The following is a 7500-nucleotide window of genomic DNA, read 5'->3' as shown; positions in this document are numbered from 1 at the left end:
ACTAGCTGGATGTTTAACATGAATCATGGGGAAGGTAAAAATGTTGTCGATGGGGTCAACAACAAGTCATCCAAATTTCCATGAAGATAGAATTCCATAATTATGAGATCAACTGATAGCATTGGTCAGAACCAAAAGATATAACGGTGTATGCTCGAGGAAACAACCACGAGTAAGACAACATTACGAACATCGTTGGTTCTGATTTGATTTGAGGATAGCCCACACTCAAATCAAAATTTGGCAAGACAATAGATCAAATAATTGACCACGAGGTTCAATCAAGGAAGATATCATCTATCTTCAACACAAACACACACAAGATATCCCGTAAAATGATCTAAGTCGGACAAGCTTTCATCTTCCAACTCTCCAAGTTGTTGTTTAGCCTAACCAACTCGCTCGGGGTATCCGACACAGATTCTTGGAGAAGGGGTGGTTCATAGAGAAACCAACTTGATCACAAACTCAACATAGCGGTCAGGTGGCGACCTGGTGATACTTCCGAGAAGATATTTGGAAAATCACGAACCACCGATATGTTACTAAGCTCAAGAACAATCTTGCTTTTCAGGGCAAGATGATATGATCAAAAGAGCGAGGGATTGGCACAATCCTAACTCATTGATCGAAGGGTGCACCGGAAATAAGGACTAGGTAGCATGATCAGTCTTAGAACGATAACTCAATAGCTAAGACACTAAGAATGAGATTATTGTCCTTTAACTACTAGGCAACGAGGTTGCTAGGAGTATTGATTTCACACATCATAGTTCACCTGTCGGCATTCCAGTTGCAACAACACGGAGACCGAAGAATGAATGATGATGGCAAGAAGTATCACTGCACCAAGAATTCATAAGATGGTGTGCAATTCCTATGACTTTCTTGACATCAAGAGGGTAATACTCCAGGGTAGAACAGAACAAAAGGTGGATTGGCATTTTGATCTGCGGAACACAATTGCTTTGACCCAATCCTAGATATGGATGGGGTTCTGGAGTTTGTTTCTCCTAGTCATTCCGGAGATAGATTGGCTCGACGGACCACAAGAGTAATAGGCATTGATAACACGAATGCATAATCACTCCTGACTATCAATTGATAGACAAGGGCCAGAAAACAACTAAAGAGGGACAACTCAAAAGAACATATGATTTTCTGAGTTGTGGATGCATAGATTAGCATGTCGAACAAGTTCAACATGTTTCTTCCGGATAACCCATGCAGAAAGGTAGAACTGGCAGAGTCACAACATAGAATCGAGAACTCATCAAGAGCTCTCTGGTTGTGATCTTTTGGTTCAAAAGAACTTCTGCCATAGGCAGTTCGTGGTATTTGGAAGAAGGATATACCACGGACCTCGAGGACTATCACAAAGGTTACTAATATCCTAAAGGAACTAGAAAACAATATCAGCATGAAGTAAGTAGGGTGAATCTCGGGTTCCATAACCCATGAATAGAATACCTACTGCTAAATGGCATCACGAGATGCTTTCGAGAATGATGGCCAGAATGATCACACTGGGAACACAAAACATGGCTAGATTACTAGGTGATCCTCTAAGACACCTAGGGTCATAATAGTAGCTCCAACATATATGTCGAGGCAGCAAAGTACCTCAACTCACTGATTTGTGTGATTAATCTGACCAAAGGCACATCGGGAACAGGAGGAAGGGATTTGCAAATGCATCAGACTATTTAGAAACCTGGGATGACTCGGACAGCATAACGGCTGTAAATGCTCGAAAGATTGGAGACATGCTACAAAAATGGTGGCATAGCCACTCAGAAGCACAATATCAAGGTTTCAAGATCAACAGTTAACATACAGAAGATAGTAGGAACTGAACTGAGATTTAAATCCAACAATCTTATAAGTCTATGGATTAGTAACACGTGATCCTGATAGAGAGAAGAGAAAGCCTAGTTCCTTAACCCTGTAGGAAAAATAAGATGACTCAGATCAGAAGGGCATAAGGTAAAGGAGTAAAAAGAGCCTTACGTTCCATCCCACAATCAATTCCCTTATATAACTAAAGAATTTCAAGACTCAACTTCGACCAGTTTGGCTTGGTAATCCCACAGGCAGTCAAGCTCTGATACCAAAGCTGTCAGGACCCCGATCCTGAGTCACACCGATCTAGCATGTAACACATCATATCACTTTGCGGCCTCACGCACGGTATTCCCACGGGTGCCATCTTACCTGGCCCGGGACCATTTGCGCCTTTTGGCTCACGTATATGATAGTGCCGCTAGCATCCGTATGACAAAGAACCCGGGCTGACATGGCTAGTCGTGAACCCAAAGTGGCACTAACTTACAGGGACAGGCATACATGACCCAACAACGAATGTGTCGGTCATCAGCGAGTGAATTCGGGCTGTAGCAACTGGGCTAGCAGGACTCCGGTAAACCGGGCTGTAGCAGGCTAACAGGACTCCGGTATTCATCACGTGACATTTCCCCGAAGGGACAGACACAGGAACGAAGAAGGACACATGCCGGCCAGCCTAAGTGTTCCGGAGCAGTAGCAAGCTACCATGGCTCAGTGGAAGCACTAGGAGACATTTCTCGGTAAGAGAGGCTACTAAGGATAAACAACTAGATAGTCAGATCCCACACATACCAAGCATTTCAATAACATACACACAATATGCTCGATATGTGCAAATACAACATGGCATCACAACATGACTCTACAACTCAAGTATTTTATTCAATAGGCTCCGAGGAGCGAGATATTACAAACATGGGTCTCATGACCCAACATTCAGAGCATACAAGTCAAAGCACACGCGGAAGCTTAACATGTCTGAGTACAGACAACTATAAATGAAAAAGGCTGAGAAGCCTGACTATCTACCAGATCTTGCCGAGGGCACAAGATCGTAGCCGAGGTAACAAGCTAAACGTCGAAGTCCACGTGAAACTACTAGCGAGACTGAAGTCTCTCTGCAAAAACATAAAATAGGCAAATGTGAGTACAAATGTACCCAGCAAGACTTACATCAGAACTATCTACATATGCATCATTATCAACAAAGGGGGTGGTGGAGTTTAACTGCAGCAAGCCAGCTTTGACTCGGTGGCTATCCTGAACTACGACTGCAAGTAACTCTTTTGAGGTGGCGCACACGGGTCCACATATTCACCATATCCATACACCACTATGAATCCGCTCCCGTCTCCCTACGAGAACGCCATCCATAGCACTCACGCTTATCTTGCGCATTTTAGAGTATCCACTTTCACTTGTCTATGAACTGTACAGGCAACCCAGAAGTCCTTTTATGCGGACACGGCTATTCGAATAGATCATATTAACCCTGCAGGGGTGTACTTCTTCACACACGCTCTCACCACTTACCGTCGTTTACACGACATGTACTCGGACCCCTTCAAGCGGAAGCCCAGCGAGGGTGTCGGCCACGACCTGACTAACCACACAAGTCTCTCGTCCAGGTTTATCGTCTATTCGGGTTCCATCCGCAAGGAGATCCGGTCAGAGTGTCGCTCACGGCCCCAAACGATGTGTGCAGGGTTCCCAAGCCGACCATCCGGGTGCTACTTGGTACACCGGGCCACTGTGCCTAGTCTGTCCCAAGCCCACCTGTACCGGGTGCCACTTGGTAGACTACTAACACTACCTACAAACACCAGAAACTAGTTGCAACTCCTGGACAGAGATCAAGTTGATTAATAAGCCGAGAGGGGCCGAGTTACCGGAACCCAATGTGTGGTAGTAACTGTTCATGGATCACAAACACAGAACTCAGTTCTTGAGGACGGCTGCAATGAGACAACCCACCATGTACTCCTACATGGCCTCTCACCGCTACCTTTACCAAATCGTGTTCACACACTTAGCTCTCAACAATAGGACATTTTCACACACCTCTGATTCATCCCCGATGAATCAGACCTGACTCAACTCTAAGCAGTAGCAGGCATGACAAACAAGCATGAATGAGTAGGCACAACAGGGCTCAAACAACTCCTACTCATGCTAGTGGGTTTCATCTATTTACTGTGGCAATGACAGGTCATGCAAAGGATAAAGGGGTTCAGCTACCGCAGCAAGTAATAGATGAATCGGTGTTGTCCTAGTGCAGTAAAAGAGAGCAGGAGCGAGAGAGTAGGAGTGTATCGGAATGAACAAGGGGGTTTTGCTTGCCTAGCACTTCTGAAGATAGTATAGTTCTTCATCGGTGTCATCGATCACATCGTCGGCACACGTCTACTGAGAGGGACAAACACCGGCAACAGAGAAAGAACACAATCAATGCAATGCAACAATATGATGCATGAGTGTGACATGGCAATATGCTGTGGTTTGAGCTAATGCAACTAGCATCAAGTTAAATGGAGTTGGTTTGAATCCAAGATTCAAATTCAAACTCCATATGTGAGGGTTTAAATGCCATTATATGATTTGTGCTAAACAGAACCTATAAGTTTTTCTAACATGCATGAAAATGGTACAGATGGATAGATTGGATTTTTATGATAATTTTTCATATATAATTTGTTTCATTTGGAGTTACGATTGATTTTATATGATTTTTAGAAGTTTAAGGCTTTTTTCTGGAATTTCCTGGATTTATCTTAAATCCAGAAAATTGTTAATTGCGTCAGCATTACGTCAGGGTGACGTCAGCAGAGTCAACAGGGCTGCCCCTGGTCAAACCTGACCAGGGGGTCCCACTGGTCAGTGTCACGGTGCTCGTTAGGTTCGCTGACGTGTGGGCCCAGTCAACGGCCACGTCAGCACGGTCAACTCAGGCATGTGGGTCCCGCTGGGTTTTTAAACTAACCTAAACAGAAACAAAATTAGGATTAATTAGGGCGTGGGGCCCATGCGTCAGTGGCCCGGGGGTTGGTTAGTGGTGTGATTAGGCCCTAATCACGGCCACGTCGGCAGTCGCCGGCGCCTTGCCGGCGGCGACATCAAACCGCGGCGGAAACTCACCGGAAAACTGCTACGGGGCTCGGTTTTGCGCGTGGTTTGCGTCTACGGGGAGCTGAAGGTGCCGCGCATCCAGAGGTGGCGACGGATGGAGCTAGGGTGGCCGGAGATAGCCGGAACGGAGCTCGCGGCGGCGGCCGGAGTTCGGCTTAGCACGGGCGAGGCGCTGCGCTTGGCTGATGGGCGAGCTAAGCGGCAGGGCGGATTACTGGGAGCTCCAGGAGCACGCTGGTGCCACTGGACCGGGCGGAGGTGCTCAGGAGCGAGGACCTCACCGGCCATGGCGGACGGCGGCTTCGGTCGTCAGTGAAGTAGGAGCTATGGCGTGAAAACGGAACAACGGAGAGGGGGGGTTCGAGGGAGAGGCTTACAGCGGTTGCAACGGTGCAGACGGCGAGCTCGGAGAAGGCCAGGAGCGGTCGGGGCGGCGAGATGGATCTCCGGTGACCGAGGAGGAAGAAGGGGTCGGGGACGGTGAAGCGAGGCACGTCCGCTCGCGTGGCTTGACGGAGACGATGTAGAGGTCGACGGAGGAGCTCCTTGGCGCGGGGAGGCGAGGGGGGGGCACGGTGGCGGCAAGCTTCACGGCGGCGAGCGCTCGGCAGCGTCGGCCATGGCGATCAGAGGAGAGGGAGAGGGCGAGGGGGGAGGAGCGAGGTGTCCAGTGGGGTCGGGGTGTCTCCGTGGCATGCGAAGGGAGCTCGAGAGCGCGAGGCAGACAGGCAGGGAGGAGGTGGAGGCCTTGGGCGCGCAGGCGTTCACACGCCTCTGCCTACTGGCAGAGGTTGAAGACAGCGGTGCCCCTGGTGGGCTGGGCCGCCAAGTGGACTGGCCAGGTGGGCTGCCCAGGTGAGTGCCAGGTAAAACTCTCTCTCTATTAAAATTCTATTTTTCTATTTTTCTGTAAATTTGTGGCTTTATTAAAAATAGTTAGACACCTTAAAAAATCTTGAAAATAATCATAGGCTCTGTTTAGATTAATTCCAACAGCCCACACTTATTTCCAGAATTATTTGAGCATTTAAAATATTTACTAGCATTTAAATGCCCAAATGCAAAGTACATATGATTTAATTCAGTGACCAAATATGTCATGGAAAAATGTGCAACACCTCTGGTTATGGTTCTAGCATTTTCCAGAAATGATGAACATTTTTGAAAGCCATTTGGATTCACTAAAAATATTTTTAGGTTGAACCTATTTGAATTCCATTTGGTGCTAGGGTTTGAACATCCCCATTTCAAGTTTCTATCAAAGTTTAAACATGATGCACACATGAAGTTAGCCTAGTGCAATGCCAGAAGCTAGGGATGTGACAAGCTTCACAAGGGATAAGGTCAGTATTCGGCTCCATCGCCATAGAGGTTGCAGCTCCTGAGGCGGAGTCTAGCCACCCATCCTCGATCTGCGTAGCCGGCTCTGAATTGAGGGTCGGTGCGGACTTGTGTGCGGCCTCCAGGGCACTGTCCGGCTGCAGAGCTAAATCATGCCCATCGTGCCAGTGCGGCGCGCTTGGCTGTGGCTCGAACCCATCGGAGATCAAGTCTCTGTGGATGTCAGCCGTGAAGTTCAAACTTCCGAACCTGACCTGACGGCCAGGGGCGTAGCTTTCGATCTGCTCCAGATGGCCAAGCGAATTGGCCCGCAGTGCAAAGCCGCCGAATACGAAGATCTGTCCGGGGAGAAAAGTCTCACCCTGGACTGCGTTGTTGTTGATGATCGAAGAAGCCATCGAGCCTATCGGTGATGACACAGAGGAACTCTCAATGAAAGCACCAATGTCGGTGTCAAAACCGGCGGATCTCGGGTAGGGGGTCCCGAACTATGCATCTAGGCGGATGGTAACATGAGACAAGGGACACGATGTTTTACCCAGGTTCGGGCCCTCTTGATGGAGGTATAACCCTACGTCCTGCTTGATTGATATTGATGATGTGGGTATTACAAGAGTAGATCTACCACGAGATCAAGGAGGCTAAACCCTAGAAGCTAGCCTATGGTATGATTGTTGTCCGTCCTATGGACTAAAACCATCTGGTTTATATAGACACCGGAGAGGGCTAGGGTTACACAGAGTCGGTTACAATGGTAGGAGATCTACATATCCGTATCGCCAAGCTTGCCTTCCACGCCAAGGAAAGTCCCATACGGACACGGGACGAAGTCTTCAATCTTGTATCTTCATAGTCTTGGAGTCCGACTGATGATGATAGTTCGGCTATCCGGACACCCCCTAGTCCAGGACTCCCTCACTGGGCCTCAAAGTCTTCTTGTTCTTCTTGCAGGGGTGGTGTAGCTGGTTGTTGTTGTTGGGGAGTACTTGGGGAATCTTGTTGTTGCGGGTGATCCGCCCATGAAGCATCCTGAGCAATTCGCGTTACTGGACGACCAATGCTGATGATTTCGCTGTTCGTATGAACAGGCGATGATACCACATTATATTCAATTTGAGGAAGAACTTCATCATCTTCAACATTGTCATGATGACCAATGTCTTCAGCAGCGGTGGGATCAACTGCTGG

This window comes from Triticum aestivum, chromosome 1B (genome assembly GCF_018294505.1).
Source record: "Triticum aestivum cultivar Chinese Spring chromosome 1B, IWGSC CS RefSeq v2.1, whole genome shotgun sequence".
NCBI lineage: Eukaryota > Viridiplantae > Streptophyta > Magnoliopsida > Poales > Poaceae > Triticum > Triticum aestivum.
The sequence above is the reverse complement of the archived record's forward strand: the minus strand, read 5'-3'. Positions refer to the sequence as shown.